The sequence below is a fragment of the Hemicordylus capensis genome, chromosome 1 (assembly GCF_027244095.1).
Source record: "Hemicordylus capensis ecotype Gifberg chromosome 1, rHemCap1.1.pri, whole genome shotgun sequence".
NCBI lineage: Eukaryota > Metazoa > Chordata > Lepidosauria > Squamata > Cordylidae > Hemicordylus > Hemicordylus capensis.
This window is the reverse complement of record NC_069657.1, coordinates 406,377,464-406,395,561: the sequence shown is the minus strand read 5'-3', so window position 1 is coordinate 406,395,561 and position 18,098 is coordinate 406,377,464.

The window sequence follows — 18,098 nt, the reverse complement described above, 5'->3', positions numbered from 1 at the left end:
GAAATTGCTCTCCTTAAATAGCATCTCTGCTCCATTGTGTTGTGCTGTAGGCTAGACTGGTTGGTTCATCCCAGCCTGAATCTTGATTAATAAGTTACAAACAGTAAGGCAGTAAGGAGACTCAAGTTCTTATTCATGGATCTCACAAGTTTGGAATGAAGCCCTCAGTCTGTTGGAATTGTTTATCTTCCAGCTTCCTCTCCAAAACAATTCACCCCGTCTGGGTCATAAATAAAGGAACAATAGCTACATATTTTTAGACTATTTGTGCTATGTTGGTTAGTTAGTTTCTGTTTTGTCCCCCTGGCTTTCTTTTTATTTTTTAAAAAACAGTCCTCAAGTCAAAGTCACATGAAAAACAACCTCCACACTTTTATTTTCTTGTATTTGCATTTATATCCCAACCTTTCCCCAGGTAGCTCAAGATGGCATACATGGGATAAGCCCCCTTTATCCTCACAGTAACCCTCTGAGATAGAATAGGTTGAGAAAAAGTGATTCCTTGAGCTTGTAGTTGCCAAAAGGTACATCTATCAAAGTTTATCAGTCATAATAACTAAATGGAATCTTCATGGACAGAGGCAACTGTTTTATAGCTGCTTCCCTCACAAACACAAAATAATGTTATATAGATTTAACTGAAGGTTTATTCAGAAACTACTCCATTTTCTCCTTCTCCTTACCCTCCCCTTTCCATTCTGACTCCAGACCCCGCCCCCCACTACAGGATCCCCACTGGGACAAACTTCTAAACAACAAAACATAAACGATACTGCACAGAATACAGCATTGAACAACCAGAATTGAATTGATTTAAAATTCATTGATAAAGTCTTGAAGTCTTTTAGGTTGTCTCTTGTCACACACACTTCTCTTAATTCTTGAGGCCTCGGGCACAAGAGCGGCTAGTGATGTTCTTCCTGGTAAAGAGGATTGTCCATCATTTTCATTAGCCTCCTCTGTGAGGTCAAAACTGGAAGCAAGATCAAAGTTAGGAATGTGCCCAGGGGCATACCAAGGTTGGAGTGGACTCGGAAACAAGATTGTAAAATGGGCCTCTCACTGCCTTCCTCTCCTTCACCTTCTACTAGGTGCAGAACAGATCTCAGTACATGGGGGTGGGAGGCACTGGGACAAAGAAAAAAGAGGCTGCGCTACCCTAATTTAATATAAAATTTAGCAGTTAGTTGACTCTACGTCCAGCACTAAAAACCAAAAACCCAGAGTTCTTTCAAGGCAGACACTGCCCCCGCACCCTCGACTTAAGCCCTATCAGTGTTAACCTCCTGTACTCCATCTCAAGCCTAACACCAGGATTTGGGGCTTGTCTCTCTTTAACATTCAGCCTTAAAAAGATAACTTCAGCATTTGTTTGTGATATTTTAGTTGGTCTCAACCGCCCTGAGCCATTTTTGGAAGGGCGGTATAGAAATTGAAATAACAACAACAACAACAATAATGGTATTACCTTACTTTGGATGCTTTCCCTTAATAGACCGATGGCCACCTACTGGACAAATTCTGGCCACCCAGAATTCCAGGGGCCCTATCCCAACCCTATCTGACGATGCCATGGATTGAACCTGGGACCCTCCCACTTCTGCATGCAAAACATGTGCTCTTTTGCAGAACTAGCGCCCCATGATCCCTAACAGACAAACGTATATTTATTATTAATTATTATTTATTTATTCAATTTCTATACCGCCCTTCCAAAAATGGCTCAAGGCAGTTTACACAGAGAAATAACAAATGAATAAGATGGATCCCTATTCCCGAAGGGCTCACAATGTAAAAAGAAACATAAGATAGATACCAGCAACAGTCACTGAAGGTACTGTACTGGTGGTGGGTAGGGTCAGTTACTCTCCCCCTGCTAAATAAAGAGAATTACCACGTTAAAAGGTGCCTCTTTGTCAGGTTAGCAGGGGTATATCACAGTTAACACAGATTAGGGATTCTAACATGAAACACAAAACACTGGAAAGCAGAACTGCACAAATACCTAGCCAAAGGGAACCATGTTGGTAATGAACACCAAGGCTGAAAGCTAAGCAATTAGCAGAAGGCCAGCCATGGTAGAGATGTTTCTTTTAAACTTGCTTTTGTTAAATTCGTGGGAATCATCAACATTCTGATGCCAATTTACCCAATACCTGCTTCTGCTTTAACATGCCACAGGGTTGGGTTCTTTGTCTGCTCTTTGCTCCTCTGCTCTGATTCTCATCCTCTCTCACCCTGTGCTGCTGCTCTTCTGCTTTGGATGCCAGCCAGCCCTCAGCACCAGTCTTCCACCTATTTTCTTTCATCCATGTGCAGAATGAGTTTTATTTTGGGCAGCAGTATCAAGGCAATGTGTGCAAATTTGGTGTGCCATTATAGATACAAGTGTACACACACACACATCCACAAATATGAAATAAAAAATAGATTTCACAGTTTTTTTTCCTTTCTTCCACTTCACATTTGCATGTATATCTCAACCAATAGGGAACAGATTCAGTCCTGGGGGAAAAACCCACCCATATTTATTTGATTGATTGATTGATTGATTTCTATACAGCCCCTCCAAAAATGGCTCAGGGCAGTTTACACAGAGAAATAATAAATACATAAGATGGATAAGAAGAATAAATACGTTGAGTTCATCCCAGTGAACACAGGTTTACTATGGAGTAAGTGTACGTGTGAGTGTGTTTTAGTTTATGACAGCCAACCTTAATAATGTTTAACCACTCCAGTACTTGTTTCATAGCTAAACTAAGGCGTTTAGTCTCCTTTGTCTCCTGCACTCAGTACCCCATTTAGTTAAAAGCCTGGTCAGAGTGCTGGATGAGAATTGGGGAGAATTGGGTTCAAAGCCTTCTATACTCAGCCAGGAAGCTCAGGGGATAACCTTAAACTAGATACTCTCTCTCATCCTAACCCACCTCACAGGATTGTTGTAAAAATGAAAGGAGGAAGAAAGAATCATGCAAACACTACCCTGAGCTATGCCAACAGAAAGAGAAGTCACCCACCAGCAAACAGTAATCAGTTAGACAATCTCTCTCTCTCCCCCCTGCCATTTGATTTCAAACCAGACAACAGAATGGAATACAAGGAATCATCTCAGTTTCTTGGGATTTAAGTAGTGAGGATTTCAGGGACAGGAGAGAAAGACAGCTTTAAAAAAAATCCCCATCATCAACTGATTTGCAAAGTCTTATTTTGACGTAAGCCTTTTTTAAAAAAGCATTTATTCAGCAGCTCTATAGCCCCTTATCATATGGATGACTCACCCTGCAAGATTCCAACATTGAACACCAACTCTTCTCTCTACCTCCATCATGCATACTCTTAAAAATACAAGTTTCTTTTACCTTCCACTGTCCCTTCCCTTCTTGTGAGACAGCAGTACCAAGGCAGCCCCCACCCCTTTCTCATCATCTCTCCCTCTTCTTTCATTTGTTTCCTTCACATTCCACTTGTTCTCTGGACCCGAAGGTTACTTTTGAAAATTAAAGTTTCGTTTACCGTCCTCCCCCTGCCTTACCTTCTTGAGGGCCAGTCAGCACAGCAGAACAATGTGATTATGCTGCGGAGCCCTCGGGCAGTTGCTTTTCCTTTACATTCTTCTTCCCCTCTCCCTGCCTAATACGCCTTGCACTTACTTTATTTACCCCCTGCCTTCTTGTGAGCCTGTCTATCAGCAACAAAAACACAAACAAGGCTTTTATGCAGCCCCCAGGCAGGCTCCAGCCAGCAGCTTGGCTTCAAATCTCCAGCACTCCTTCGCGCTGCTGCTGCCTGACTCGTGCCTGAGTGACAGTCACATCACTCAGTCGGCAGGCTCTCAGTTTCAGTGAGTGAGTCTATGCAGAGCACGGCTGGCTGGGAGCAGCCATGCTGAAAGGCAGGCAGGCAGGAGGCAAAAAGAAGAAGAAATGGGTATTGGACCACTTTGCTGCTGCCGCCGCCGCAGCAACAGAAGAAGGGAGAAAGTAAGAAACGGGGGGAAGAGAAAGGGCAAGGGCTGGCCTTGGGGGCCCCTCAGAGGCTGTGGGCCCGGAGACATTTGTCTCCCTTTGCCTAATTAATGGTACGCCCCTGAATGTGCCTAAACTACATTTTGAACCGTGGTTCAAGCACTTTTTGGGAGTGGTGCGCGGAGCTTTAAGAAAGAGGAGAGCAGGCCCTTGCCTGCTTTCCACTCCCCATGCAGCTTCCTACAGGGGTGGCGCTTGGCCCATGTACCCCACACAGCGCCAGCATACTTATTAATTCTTGTTTACACAGTCAGGCAGGTGTTATTGACTGGTTTGTTTTATCCAGACATCGAGTCCTTCCCAAGGACCTGGGATGGCTGAATTGTATTGTCAGTGTTGTTGCTGTTCTAGATATCGTCGCAGAATATAGGCTGTTCCCAGTAAAGCTGCTTTTTGTAATTGGCTGATGGTGATTTCTGTGGCCCCTATGGTGTTGAGGTTCTCTTCAATGTCTTTTGGAACTGCACCCAGGGTGCCAATTACCACTGGGAATATTTTGGTCTTTTTCTGCCACAGCCTTTCAATTTCAATTTGGAGATCTTTGTATTTGGTGATTTTTTCTATTTCTTTTTCTTCTATTCTGCTATCCCCTGGTATTGCTATGTCGATTATTTTGACTTGTTTTTCTTTCTTCTCGACTACAGTGATATCTGGTGTATTGTGTGGCATATGTTTGTGTGTTTGTAGTCGGAAGTCCCATAATATTTTTACATCTTCATTTTCTTCAACTTTTTCAATGTTATGGTCCCACCAATGTTTGGCTACAGGTAGCTTGTATTTTTTGCAGATGTTCCAGTGTATCATCCCTGCTACCTTGTCATGCCTTTGTTTGTAGTCAGTCTGTGCGATCTTCTTACAACAGCTGATCAGGTGGTCCATTGTTTCATCTGCTTCTTTACAAAGGCGGCACTTGCTGTTTGTTGTGGATTTTTCTACTTTTGCTCTTATTATTATTTCTTGTTTACATAGTCATACAGGTCTTATTGACTGGTTTGTTTTATCCAGACATCGAGTCCTTCCCAAGGACCTGGGATGGCTGAATTTTATTGTCAGTTATTATATTATATTATATTATATTATATTATATTATATTATATATTTATTTATTTATTTATTTTTACATTTTATATCCCGCTCTTCCTCCAAGGAGCCCAGAGCGGTGTACTACATACATGAGTTTCTCTTTCACAACAACCCTGTGAAGTAGGTTAGGCTGAGAGAGAAGTGACTGGCCCAGAGTCACCCAGCTAGTCTCATGGCTGAATGGGGATTTGAACCCGGGTCTTCCCCGTCCTAGTCCAGCACTCTAAAACATGGCATCTACACATGGGTGGGTGCCATTTGCATGGCCAGCATGGTGTTGCTGACTATGCAAATGGTGCCCATGCATGCATGGATGCCAAGTGTGTGCTGGTGCTGCGTGGGGGAACTCGAGCCAAGCGCTACCCCAACAAGAGGTTGCATGGGGCGGTGGAGAGCAGTTAAAGACCTGTGCTCATCTTTCTTAAAGCTTCCTGCACCACGCCCAAAAGGTGCTCCAACTGTGCTTTGAACCACAGTTCGAGCACATGCCTAATCAAAGTTCTCTCCAGTTCTTCTCTTGAGATCAGACACCCTTCCCTCTTGGCTCATAGTATGGATACTGGAATGTCTCAAACTGATCCATTTATTTCCAATATGACAGAATCTCCCCAGATTTCGATTATTTGTTTTGGTCCAGAATATCAGGAACAACCCCTTCTCACTTTATAAGGCAGCTGCACTCAAACAAAGTCCCCCACCTGAAATTTTCACCGCTGCCCCCTCCCACTTTCTGATTCATATACACTTTGTATTTTTGTTGCTTCTCCCTTACCCAGTCATGAATCTCAGCATCCTCAGGGTGAGATGGCATGGAAAGCCCTATACATTTTTGCTTTTGTGTAAGTTTGGTGGTAGCTTTGCGTCCTCTCAGCAGTTCAAAAGGTGATTTCCGTGTAGTGGAATGAGGAGTAGTTCAATAAGCAAATAGAGTTTCATCTATTGCCTGTTTCCAGGATTGTTGTTGCGTAGTAGTAGGGATGAGCCTGAACTGCAGTTCGAAGAATGGTACATAGGAAGCTGCCATATACTGAGTCAGACCATAGGTCCATCTAGCTCAGTATTGTCTACACAGACTGGCAGTGGCTTCTCCAAGGTTGCAGGCAGGAGTCTCTCTCAGACTATCTTGGAGAAGCCAGGGCGGGAACTTGGAACCTAGATGCACTTCCCAGAGTGGCTCCATCCCCTGAGGGGAATATCTTGCAGTGCTCACACATCAAGTCTCCCATTCATATGCAGCCAGGGCAGACCCTGCTTAGCTAAGGGAACAATGTTTGCTACCACAAGACCAGTTCTCCTCTTCTTAGATCAGTTCTCCTCTCCTTACCTGTCCTTACCTGCTCCCACCACCCCATGCATGTCCTTACCTGCTCCTTCCACCCCATGCAGCTTCTTGATGGGGCAGCGAATGTCCCAATAACCCAATAACCCCCCTGTGGCGCCAGTATGCACATTGTGTCCAGGTGTGTCCAGCATGCACATCGTGTCCAGCATGTACATCGTGTCTGAGCATGTGTGGGCACCATTTGTGTGATCAGCCACACTATGCTGACTATGCAAATAGGGCCAGCGCATGTGCAGATGCCATGTGCATGCTGTTGCCATGCAGGGGGTTATTGGGAGAAGTACCACCCCAGCAGGAAACTGTATGAGGCAGTGGAGAGCACGTAAGGACCTTGTCTCCTTTTTCTTAAAATTCCCGATCCCATTTTCTGAAAAGTGCTAGGATCATGCTTCGAACCACAGTTCGGGCACATCCCTATGCAGTAGCCAGTTGTAAACTTTCTTTCACTAATCTGTTAATCCTCCCTCGAGGATGGTCCAAGGAAAGAGTCTTGTGTTTTATCCCATGGTTATTCAAATATTGCTCCATTTCAAAGGAGATAAGCTATGTCCCATTAGTCACCAGTTCTTTAGGAAGAACTTCTCTCACAAAAACTGCAGCAATGAATTGGTTCAACTTGTTTGTAGTAATTTTGTCAGCAAATGAAACCTCTGGCTACCTGGAATAGTAACCCACCATCACTACAGCAAATATTTGGTTTGTGGGTTGGTTATCAAAAGGCCCCATTATATCTAGAGGAGGTTTTCCCCAGAGACTATCGGGATACTCTACTGGAGTCAAGGGAGTGGCAAATGTCTTCTGTGATTTGTCATATACAGCACAAGCCATACAGTGCCTGATTGCATTTTCAATGTGTTTATTTATCCATACTTGGCCACCAAACTTTCTGTGATTCACCTTTTAGTCAAGCTCATGCCCAGGTGACCTTGGTGGTAATTTTGATCACTTTTGCTTGTAAGGTGGTTGGCACCACCAAACGATCAATTGTGAGCACCAACTCATTGAGAAGAGACAGCTCACTTATTTTTATTTATTTATTTATTTATTTATTTCATTTATATACCATGACATATATACCAGACATGCTAATTGCATGTCTGGTCGAAGATGTTCAAGAACCTTGTTTTTGTGTGGCCACTAGCCAGCCATTAGTTATGTAAGGTTTAAGTTCAGTAAGCACTTGATCAGCACTGAGGGCAGATTTCCATTCAGAAGACATCCTCACTCCGTGAGGGGATGCAGCTATTTGCACAATTACTACTCCTTCATCCTTGTCTTCTGCGACCTCCTCTTGGCCTGGAAATGGTAGTCAAAATAAAGAATCTGTAGTTGCATTCCCAAGATCACGAAGATATTCCACCTGGAAAACAAAATCCCTAAGTCTGGTGATCCATTTGGCTATTCTTGGGGTTGCTCGACTTGATCCCCAAGAAGTAAATAAAGCAGATAAGGGTTATGACCAAAAAGTGAATTTTTGAATTATGGTCGAATTATGTGAATTATGGTGAATTATGGTCTGACCATAAAGTGAATTTTTAGCCCCACAGGTTAGTCCTGAAGTGCCTCACTGTCCAGAAACATGCTAAAGCTTCCTTTTCAAAGTTTTTTGATGCAATAAGCACCCTGGAAGCAAAAGGAAGCAACTGTAACTTCCCTGTTCCCTTTTTGCTGGGTCAAGACAGCACTCCAGCCATATTCAGAAGCACCAGTGGTTACAATAGTGTGCCTGCTGGTGTCAAAAGAAGTGCGAGCAGGGCTTTCAGCAATGGACGATTTGATAGTCTGAAAACTAGCTTTGCAGGATGCATCCCAGTTAAATGCTACATTTAAAAAAAAAAAAGATGCAGTGGAGCAACTTTGGAGGCAAATTTAGAGTAATACAGAGTCCTAAAAATGAGTGCAGTGCCTCCTTCTTGTGTGGCTCTGGTGCTTCCAGAATAGCTTTCACCCAGTCTGTTTTGGGATGTACCCCACTCTGATAAATTGTGTGCCCCAAGTACGTTACCGAATGTGTGCAAAACTGACATTTATCTGCAGAGATAGTAAGGAGTTTTCTGAAGACTTCTGTCAGTTTAGCATCATGCTCCTCAATTGTTTTGCCATACACTAAAATGCCATCCTGAAAGTAAGTTATATCATCTGTAGTCTCAAAAATTGCATGCATCATTCTTTGAAATCCCTAATACCAAATATACCAAAGCTGCAGAGTCTAATCCAAATGGCAGTCTTTTGTATTGAAAAAGACCCTTTGGGATAATGAAGGCTGTGCATTTGCGAGAACTTTTGAGCAGAGGAATTTGATGAAGGGACGAAGACAAGTCCAGAGAGTTGTGAACACTGAGGCCTCTTCCAGAGCAAGCAGATTTCATTGATATTGGGTAACAGAAGACAATCCATGACCATATTGGAGTTGACATCTCTCAAATCTACACACATTCACAGTGTACCATTTGATTTCCACACAAGAACAACAGGAGAGACCCATTGTGATTAATCAACAGGCTCTATGATGTCAGCATGCTGTAATCTTAAGAGCTCCTCTGTAAGTGATTGGTGCAGTGCTATGGTTATGTTCCTCCCTTTGTGTTGTCCAGATATTGCATTTGCCTTCATCTGAATTTTATGTTTGAAATGTGTGGCAGTGCCAGGAGTATCAGCAAAAACATCCAAGAAATCAGCAATCATATCAGCAAATGGATACTCCATAATCTGTAATATGGGTTCCATGCTATTTGGGTCTAATATGATCCATATGATGCCATTCTGATGTTTCCAGCCCAGTATTGAGACTCCTTTTTGTGATTTTTCTCACACTTTCTCTTCTGCAGTACATCCTTTGTATTCCAGGACAGCAGTGAAATATCCATTTATGGAAATAGGGAAACTTCCATATCCCCATGAGTGGATGTTGGAAGACTGTGGGTGCAGATCTGATCTGTAGTAAGGAGTTTCTTGTAAAGCAGATGGGAAACAGTAGTGCACAGAGAACCAGAATGAGCTAGTATCTGCACTTCATGGCATTAATTTTAACTTGACAATGTGGAGAAGCAGGCTCTGTTTCTTTCACACTTAAAATGATGTCAGGAAGTGGTTCATCTGCCTCATCCTTACCATATGGTAAATCAGTAATGGAGTGAACAGCAGACTTACAAACCTTAGCAAAGTGTCCCCTTTTCTTGCACGTGTTGTAAGTGACCCTCCATGTAGGACAGTGAGCAAAATTGGCTTTGTGGGCAGAGACTCCACATCGGTAGCATTGGTAGCTCCTCCTTTCTTGTGCTGCCACTTTCTGGGGCAGTGTCATATGAGAAGATTGGGTTTGGGAGGATTTAGACTGGACAGCTTGGATTTCAAGAGGTTAGAACATAAGAACAGCCCTGCTGGATTGGGCCCAAGGCCCATCTAGTCCAACATCCTGTTTCACTCAGTAGCCCACCAGATGCCACTGGAAGCCTACAGCAGGAGTTGTGGACATGCCCTCTCTCCTGCTGTTACTCCCCTGCAACTGGTACTCAGAAGCATCCTGCCTTTGAGGCTGGAGGTGGCCCTCTGACTAGTAGCCCTTGATAGACCTCTCCTCCATGAAGTTATCCAAGCCCCTCGTAAAGCCATCCAGGTTGTTGGCTGTCACCACATCTTGTGGCAGAGAATTCCACGATTATGCATTGTGTGAAAAAGTACTTCTGTTTGTTGGTCCTAGATTTCCTGGCAATCAGTTTCATGGGATGACTCCTGGTTCTAGTGTTATGTGAGAGGGAGAAGAATTTCTCTCTATCCACTTTCTCCACACCATGCATGATTTTATAGACCTCTATCATCTCTCCCTGCTGTCGTCTTTTTTTCTAAACTAGTTTGTTTTGGGGGACCAAAGAGAACAATTTGGCACAGTTAAGAGCATTTTCCACCCTCCTAGCCATCTCTGTAACTATATCCAAGGTACGTTTTAACTCCAACAGCAGTTTTCCATGCAGTTTGGAGCAGTTTGTTTTCATAACAATCTGATCCCTGATCAGTTCATCAGTAAAATTGGCATGCAGTGCTGTGACATACTGATCGATAGATTCACCAGGCAGTTGGAATCTAGACTAGAACTTGTAACATTCAGCAATCACGTTCAACGTAGGGTTGAACTGATCATCTAAGCAGGCTTCTCCAACCTGCAGCCCTCCAGATGTTGCTGAACTACAATTCCTATCATCCCAGCCACAATAAGTTGTAGCTGGGGGTGATGGGAATTGTAGTTCAGCAACATCTGGAGGGCCGCAGGTTGGGGAAGCCTGATCTAAGGCTTGAAGAGCAGCTTAATAAGAATTCACACCCCCTTCCAAGTTGGCAGGAAATGGCAAATGGTTATATATTATTTGGCCTTCAGGGCCCAGGCAGTGAAGCAATATAGCCTTCTGCTTTGCTGGAGTAAAATCAGAGGTCTGTATAGTGAGGAGATAATTGCAGAATACGACCTCCATTGTTTCCAGGGAAGTGTCAGTCCTCCTGTGGTGGGCAAGAAAAAAGGAGGTGGTGGGATCTGAGCCATGCTGCAGTGAGCATCCAAGGAGCAACAGAGTCCAGGTCAGGATTTATAAGGGGAAAGTACCTTCAGGGGTTGTGCAGCTCAGGAAGCTGGAGAAACAATCTGCAGCAGCAATAGTAGAAAGCAGTTCAGGAATGTAGGCCGAGAAATGCAATGAAAGGAAGTTGCAGGAACATTCACAAGCTTTGTAGGCCCACACGCTTAGCAGGTTCAAAATCACATCGCCAAATGTTTTATAGCTGCTCCCCTCACAAGCACAATGTAATCTTATATAGATTTAACTGAGTTTATTCAGAAACTCCATTTTCTCCTTCTCCTTTCCATCTCTTTCCCTTTGTGACTCCACCACCCACACTCTCTGCAGGGTCCCCACCGGGACAAACTTCTTAACAACAAAACATAAAAGATAGTGGATAGAATACAACAGCAACATAGCTCAGATGCTGTGGCATTCGTTGCCATCTGGTAGCCATCACTTCCAAGCCTTGCTTGCCATGTCAGACCCCTGGGGCAAGTGGACAGCTACTGTTGGAAATAGAGGCCTATATCCTGACTAATACTGTGCTTGTGTGGTGAACAAAGTTGCACTAGTGCAAGAAGACCGTGTTTTTTTGAAAAACCATAGGGATTTTCAGAACTGTGCTCAGAGGTGGATTTAGCCACAGACCTCACGGGACCAGGTCCATGGTTTCCTGGGGGCCTCTGAATGATTGAGGGTCCTCCCAGAGCGCTGTCCGTGCTTGCTGCTGCTCTGACACCCTGCTGCAAGCCTCCTCTCCCCATGGTGGCGGCAGCCTGTCCAGTGGGTGGGCCTGCAGAGTGTAAATATGGAATGTCGCATCAAGATATGTGGTGTTACATATTCACACTGCACAGGCACACCCGCTGGACAGGCCGCTGACGCAGGGGGGAGACTGCTCTGCTCGCCACTCCCCCCCCCCACCTGCTGGCAGTGAAGACAGCAAATATATATGCGGGACAGTGGTGGGACGGGCACGGGGCAGCTCTGGGGAGGCCCCCAATCATTTGGAGCCCCGCTCCCCAGAAAAAGGAGCAGCGTTGGGGCGGCAGGAGGAATTTAAAAAAATAAAATAGGGTGGGCCTCGTGGCAAGGGCAGGGAGGGGGTGCTCCAAGCTGATTTTGGACCTAGGTGTGCCCCTGACTGTGCTCTTGCACTTTTGCCGAAAGTTCCCTGCAGAATATATGAAGTGTGTCGCAGGTTGTAGACCTTGTGGTTGACACACTTACACTTAGAGATGCCAGCTAGGGACTAAGAGGAAAAGAAGAGGACTGACTCACTACAGGAAGTACTTGAGGAGTCAAAGCAGAGATCATGGAGTAGAGGCTAGCAGGGACAGGTAAGGAGACCCTCACCAGCTACCTCTGCTCCCAATGCCCCTAGTGGTCATTAGGATAGTTGGTGCAAAAGGTCGATGCACTGGAACTCCATCTTCACACCATTTAGATCAGTAGTGTCTACACTGATTGGCAGTGGCTCTCCAAGGTTTCAAGCAGGAGTCTCGCCCAGCCCTACCTGGAGGAGCCAGGAAGTGAACCTGGGACCTTCTGCACACAAGTATGCAGATGCTCTTCCAATGAGCTACTTTTATAGAGGACATGCAGTTATTTGGGGGACCAAATGACTTTTTTTTTGGTGTGCATTAAGTGGAACAGAGACTATTTTGGAGACCCAAAAACTGTTTTTGTATGTGTCGTGGTGGTCAGAAGTTCTGGGGAGAAGCTGGAATATTTTGTTCACTCAGAACACTTTGCTCTTATGAGCAGCTTCTCTTCCTCCATCTCCTTCCCCTTCCTACTGGCCATCCAGCCAATGGGGAAGTCAGAGGGGAGGTTCTGCTTCCATGGCAGGTTGTAGAGCCACGTGATACAGGAGCACAGGTAGGTAGGCCCAGCAGGTGCAGCTTGCTTCCTTCATGTGATGGCAGTGGTAGTGGCAGTGAGCAGTTTGCTAACTTTACTCAGCAGTTACCCCGATAAAGTAAAGTGTGCCATTGAGTCGGTGTGGATTCCTGGCACCCACAGAGCCCTGTGGTTGTCTTTGGTAGCATACATAAGAGGCTTACCATTGCCTCTTCCCACGCAGTATGAGATGATGCCTTTCAGCATCTTCCTATATCGCTGCTGCCTGATATAGGTATTTGCCAAAAGGAATTCGAATCGGCAACCTCTGGCTTGATAATCAAGTCATTTCCCCACTGTGCCATTAGGTGGCTAGTTACCTCTTGACCTGCTTCAGGGGCTTGACATGTAGAGTGTGTCTACGGAGGTCCCCCCTCCCCCCACTGGCCTCCAATTTGCTATAAATATGGGTTTTCAGCCCATTCTGGGCTTCTCCTCTGTTGTGGTGGCCATTTTGGGTGACCTGGCTATGCCGAGGCCCATTGGGCATGTGTGATGGCCTCCAATATGGTTGCTGCTATAGAGGAGAGGCCCAGAACAGGCTGAAAACCACTCAAACGGGGTATATTTATAGCAAACTAGAGACTGGCCACGGATAAGCCCCCAGAGTGGTGGTGGTGAATTTTTGCACCTTAAAAAAGGTGTTTTGTTTTTTTTTTAAACCTTTTAAAACAAACCTCTGAACTTGAACCTGAACTGAACCGGGAGTTGTTCGGGGATGTTCGGGAGTGCACCAAACAAGCCCAGTCCGGTTCAATTCTGGTTTGAACTCAAACCGAACTTGGCAAACCAGTTTTGTGCACATCCCTATGGCTCCTTAGATAGCTGGCTGCCCTGCTCGAGCCAAAAGGTGAAGTTGATGGCTTAGCTGGGGAGAGCAGGCTGAGTGACCTGTCGGGGAGAGGCTTGTGTGTATGGTCAACCTAACTAAACTGGAACACAAGTTCCAGACTGAGCACATCTAGCTGGCATAATTGACTTATGCTTGTACACCATCCTTGCACAAGCACAGTGCTAGTCAGGATGTTGGCCAGGGTGCTTGAATCAACCACTTGCAAAGAGATTGAGCTTTTGCAAGCATTTAATTTAATTTAAATATGATCAAAATCTTGATCCCTTTTCAGGAAAACATTGAAAAAGTATCAGAGTTTATGGAAGTTGACACATCCCACTCCTTTCTAGCTAAAAAGAAAAGGCAGGTGTATGAGAGCAGCTGAGGCAGACAGAGCGAGATGGGGGGAGGGAGGGAGGGAGAACATTTCCAGACGGCAATGAAAATCACTTTGAAAGAACTTGCAAATAAGTATAAGGCAAGAGTTCAGTGAGCATCCATTACTACAGATTCTCGTTGTCTGTAGGATCTGAATGGGAGGCCACATGGGCAGCAGACTCCTGGAGCAATTTCCACAGCTCCACCTGCTGGTCAGCTCTTGCTTTGTATTAACTCTCAGTCACTAGAAAAGCATTTTGAAAAGTGACGGGTTAATCATGAAAAACAAGAGCTGGCCAGCAGGTGGCACTGCAGAAATCGCACCGAGGGCCTGCTGTGAAGGTTGAAGACTGGCAGTGCCTTGGTCCCCACCCCCACCCCCCTCTGGGAATATGATGTGAGATGAGAGACCTGGTGCCTGGTAAGAGTGTGTACAGCATTTGGCCCACTTATCCTCCGCCCAGAGGCACTCTTACTCCTGGACTTCGGGGCCCAAGTCCAGGGCCTCCACACCCCCTGAGGGCCCCCAAATCCTCTATAGTCTGTCCTGGGTGGTGTGGTCATCGTGTTGTGCTGCCAAGTGTGATTGTGACCTGCGCCAAGTGCTTTAGAGATGGGGGGGGGGAGAAAGGAATATGTGGCATGCATGGGAATGTATTAAGTTGCATTAAGTTGAAATGTTTCTGCTAATGCATATTTGCATAAATATACCTGGTTTATAATCTTATATTCTTGTGAGTTCAGTTGCTGTTTGTGCCCTCAAAAACCCATGTTTTAAAAATACTGCATGTCAGTGTGTGTGTGTGTGTGTGTGTGTGTGTATTTTTGTGTAGGGGGATGATGCTGAACTTGCAGTGGAGGGGCTCCAAAGGCCTTTAGGTCTAGGCTCCAAAATTACCTAGCTGCACCTCTGCCTCTGCCTATATATTTGTAAATAAAGCAAATGTGACAAAAATGCCATAGGTTTCCTGAGCTCTCTCCTCCAAGAGGAACCAGCCTGAGCAGCTTATTATCCTTGAACTTATTGCCACTTGAGAAAGTAAGGAGCATACAACAATAGATCCATCCTTAATGGAATCTGTTGTTAAGTTAAACCCTGCAGCAACAGAACCAAGGAAAGAGACCTGCTCATGCAGTTACCAGATGTAAAGGAGAACTGGGCTGGCTCCTGTACCTTTAAGAGCTGTGCAGCAGAGGGAATTTCAGGAAGTGAAGCTTTCCTCCCCTCTGTGTGACAAGCTTCATCTGCTGCTTCTTCACTAACTATTACAGATACAGGAACTCTGACTTCCTTGGCATCAAGTCATGCAATGAGGTGACATGGACGAGGGCTGAAAGCATCTTCAGTCTGAATGGAATAATACCTTCCAGCTACACTTGCACCATCTGGGACCACTGCAGCCAGCCCTGTTCTCTGAATGCAGACCAGATTTCCCCCCAACTCTGGGAAGACTCCAAACGCCCTGGCTGCATTCTTCAGTGCTCTGGCTCTCATGAGAGTTTATTTAAGTTCAGAGCAGTCAGCAGTTTATTTATTGCATTGTACAAAGAGTCCAGGAGGAACTGTTCTAAAATGTGCTTTACCTCTGTATACAACACTGTGAGCTGTTTTGGAGGGGCCAGTCATAGGTTAATAAATAAAGACATCCTGGTTCTTCTATAGCTACCAAGTGCCAGCACTACTTTGCATGTAAATGTCTGCTTTATGCCGGTTTTGTGCATAGTTATGTGTGTACATGACTGTTTTTACAAGGGTAACTAACCTCCCGTTATTTAAACCTGTGCAGTTAGTATCGTAGAATGCAGAGGAAAGAGCTGTGGCATACAAGGACCAGGCAGTGGAGTAGAATCAGGAATATTAATGGTTTAATGAAACAGATCTTATTTACAGAGAGGTAAGTACAGACTGCTTTCAATGCTCTTGTTGCTGGTTGTTAGTTAGCCCTGCCTCTACTCCAAACTGGACTAAAAGTAACTAAAGCACCATTGAAGAGCTGGTCTTAATCAGGGAATGGATTAACTAATGAGTTGTTCTAGTAAGAACTAATCAGCCTACTCTCCTTTCACTGTCTCTACAACTGGACCAAATTTAGTTCAACTCAAGGTCCACAATTTAGATCTCTTGCACCTCAAATGTTCATGCATCTGCCATCTTGGATTGGGGTAGTTGACATCATCACAAACTATGCCATTGAGGTGTCCCTGTATGTCCTTACAGCTGCAACAAATTTGGTTCAAATCAGTTAAGTGGTTCACAAGTTAGTCCACCTGCGCCTCAAAAGTTTATGTGTTTGCCATCTTGAATTGGTGTGGATGACATCATCACAAACTACGCCATTGAGGTGGCCCTGTGTGTCACTCACACATGGGTTAGACAGTCCACAAATTAGCCCGCTTGCACCTCAGATGTTCACATGGCCACCATCTTGAATTGGAGTGGATGACATCATCACACACCACGCCATTAGGGCATTCCTATTTGTCTGTACAGCTGTAGAAAATTTGGTTAGGCGGTTCACAAGTTAGCCCACTTGTGCCTCAAATATTTTTGCATCCGTCATCTTGGATCGGGGTAGATGACATTAACACAAACTACGCCGTTGAAGTGTCCCTGTGTGTCCCTACAACTGAAACCGATTTGGTTCATATTGGTCCAGGCGTTGCGAAGTTGATAGGGGGCACACACACACACGGAAAGACACACACACACAGAATGCCAGGTGACCTCATAAGCCTCCTGGAAAGTAGGCTAAAAACACCACAAATGTTAGTTAAAATTTTACTGCTATCTCTGGCATATACCTTGTGGGGAAAAAGTGAGGAGAGAAACCCTAGCCCATAAAATTTTACACTCCTGGGCACAATATAAAACCTGAATGTGCAGCACCCTCATAAACACATAAATGTGTCATAAATTTCCTTTCAACATCAGCTGGCTCTGCCAGCCCATACTCTGTGCATCAATCTCCCTATGCAAACTCAACCATGCCTGAACGGCTTCAATAAAGCTGCTACTAACCAGTTCTTCCTGTCCGTGTGCTGATTCTGGCCTGATGTTTTTGACTTCTCCCCAGAGTTACTCCAGCGTCTAGAGTCTGCAAAGATATTCAAACATGATGTCTCGCAGCCAGACCTGTAAACTGCTGAGCCATTTCCTGAAGGTTGTGCTCTGTGAATCCAACTAGCCATCTGTATTACTCATTCAGAGATATTTGTACATTTTTTGGTAGACACAGTAATGACTTATGGGAATCACACGACCCCTTTCACATATTTATGATCTGTACACACGATGCTTTATCCATCCAGACTGATAGATTCCTAGTCAATGGGAATTCCCAAGATGGTGAGTCTTCCAGCAGAGCTCCAGGAGATGACCCAACAATGCTGTGTAGATGATAGCTCTTGAAAAGAAATGCAGGCAGCTGAACATGGACAAGTGAGACCAGCAGGCAGCAGTGTAGACACACCGCAGCGCTGCAAGACTCAACCCTAATCTGGATGGGCCCTGTGGTTTCAGAAACCATGCAGCTCCACCGAGAGCTATCAGAAAAACATTTGCAACCTCTGGCTTCATCACAGGGGGCATGATGATACTCTCTCCCTCCCTTTATCTATTTGCTGGCACCCCACTCTGATTGCTTTTAAGTATCAGGCATATATTATTCTACCCACTTAGGCATTTCGTGGTGCTTAATTAATTTTCATTAATTGAATTTTGCTGCTGCTGTTGTTTTTGAATCAGTTATTGGATCATAATTGGCTAGTTATTGTCATGGATTCCTGTGGCAGGAAAGAGTGGGTCTACTGAAAAGAAAAGGAAGCCACTTCCCTTCTAGGGCTATACAGGGGTTGCTATCAGTGGGAAGGAAGTTGCTGGAGAGGGGAGGATGTGGGCTTGAAGCACCTTCACAATGCTCAGGCGGATTCTGTTCCCCACTTGGGAGGCAATTTCCTTATCTGCTCTGCTGATCATGCTGGCT